The sequence below is a fragment of the Plecotus auritus genome (genome assembly GCF_963455305.1).
Source record: "Plecotus auritus genome assembly, chromosome: 14".
Classification (NCBI taxonomy): domain Eukaryota; kingdom Metazoa; phylum Chordata; class Mammalia; order Chiroptera; family Vespertilionidae; genus Plecotus; species Plecotus auritus.
The window spans coordinates 18,857,306-18,859,386 of NC_137780.1; the positions used below are offsets into that span (position 1 = coordinate 18,857,306).

The following is a 2,081-nucleotide window of genomic DNA, read 5'->3' on the forward strand; positions in this document are numbered from 1 at the left end:
GCCCTGATCACAGATCAGATCACCGGCCAGGCCTAGGGACCCTACCCTAGGGGTCCCGGATTGCGAGAGGGGGCCCAGGCTGGGCTGAGGGACACACACACACCCCACACACACCCCCAACCCATGGACGATTTTTGTGCACCGGGCCTCTCGTCATATAATAAAGAAAAAGTAAACTGTGCTTAAGTGTCCGGAATTCAGCCTCCACAGCACACATCCGTTTTCAGCCGTTTCAGTGAAGACTGCTCTTACAATAAACCAACAAGAAATGATGACAGTACTCTTTACTATGTCGTAAATGCAAAATAAATAAATAAGTGAATAAATAATGCTGCTAATTCCATTAAATATTTGGAAATTATTTTGTTTTCATAACTACATAAAATGGTGTTGGTGTTTATATCTTTTTAAAGTTTTAATGATCACTTATTCTTACTCGTTAAACACACACACACACACACACACACACACACACACACACACATTCATACTAATGTCAACCTGTAAGAATAAACTCTGGAATATTTAAAAGACCATGTTTGGAAAAATGAACCACAATGAAAAATTTCATTGCCAGAATTATGCTTTCTTCTTGGCAGAATCATCTTTGTTCCTTCTTTTTACGTCCCCGTGATAAACGGTGGCCATATTGACTTGAGTGGCAGTCAATGGATCTCGACGAAAGTCAAGGTCTTCCTCGAGAGAATCCAGATCCTTTGTGGCAGCGGTTGAATTCTTTTCCAACGATGCCTGAGGTTCATCAAGATCATACTCAAGCATTACATTCATGAACCGCCCTAACCACAGACACGCTCTGTCGGTAGGAGGACCTGGAGCTTGGCCGGACAGGTTATCTGCCAGTAAGAATCTGGCCTCCAGCCGAAACCAGTTTGGCTCAGTGGATAGAGCGTCGGCCTGCGGACTGAAAGGTCCCGGGTTCGATTCCGGTCAAGGGCATGTACCTTGGTTGCGGGCACATCCTCAGTGGGAGGTGTGCAAGAGGCAGCTGATCGATGTTTCTCTCTCATCGATGTTTCTAACTCTCTATCCCTCTCCCTTCCTCTCTGTGAAATATCAATAAAATATATTAAAAAAAAAAAAAAAAGAATCTGGCCTCCATTGAATTGGTGGACGATGACGACTCCTCCTCCTCCTCCTCCTCCTCCTCCTCCTCCTCCTCCTCCTCCTCCTTCCTTCTTCTTCTGCACGTAGTTCAGATTTTCTACAGTCTGCGTAATTTCAGGAATCTGACCCTTTAGCTGCCTACTTCTCTTCTGAGCAAGGTTGAGTTCCATAAACTTATACTTATGGTCCTGTTCCTCCAACTTCTTTAGCACTGTCTCCGCAGTCTCATCCCCAGGCTGTTTCATGTAAGAATCCACATCTTCCAAAAACACGGCCTCAGGAATCCCCAGGTGGAGCCACCGCCATCTCCCTTCCCTGAAGCGAGTTCTCCTAAGCCATAGCCATCTCTAGCCACTGCCATCTTCCCTTTAATCCTTTCAATTAGGCAATCGCTCAAGAATGTGAGCCTAGCCCTAACCGGTTTGGCTCAGTGGATAGAATAGAGCCGACGTCGGCCTGCGGATGGCAGGGTCCCGGGTTCGATTTCGGTCAAGGGCACATGCCCGGTTGTGGGCTCGATCCCCAGTAGGGAGTGTGCAAGAGGCAGCCGATCCATGATTCTCTCTCTCATCATGGATGTTTCTGTCTCTCTCTCCCTCTCCCTTTCTATCTGAAATCAATAAACATATATCATTAAAAAAAAAAAAAGAATGTGAGCCTAAGCTCTTCCGATCCAGAGTGAGGGACAAATCACGTGTGCGTCAGGCATAAATTCTAGCGGACCGTGCACCCTCCTGCAGGCCGACGCTATGTCTGCTTGCTGAGCCGAAGCGGCCACAGCAATATCATAATCTGACCTCTTTTATGAGTTTACTTGAGTGCTTTGTGTTCTGCCATGACCCCTGGTTTGGAAGGGCTCACCTCATTTCTAACAATCGGAACAGGTCAGAAGAAGAGCCGGGATGACAGGTTCTGGCAGTGAAATTTCTTAGTGAACGCTGGTTCCCCCGCTGTAG

General features: G+C 46.8%; 1 pseudogene across 1 annotated transcript; it reads right to left on the reverse strand.

The window, feature by feature from the left end:
• Nucleotides 1-579: 579 nt before the first annotated feature.
• Nucleotides 580-1,486, reverse strand: LOC308238796 (prefoldin subunit 3-like; annotated as a pseudogene). Its single transcript has 2 exons — nt 1,209-1,486; nt 580-915 (listed from the first exon to the last, which is right to left on the reverse strand). The product of its transcript is annotated as a prefoldin subunit 3-like (transcript).
• Between the last annotated feature and the right edge of the window lie 595 nt (nt 1,487-2,081).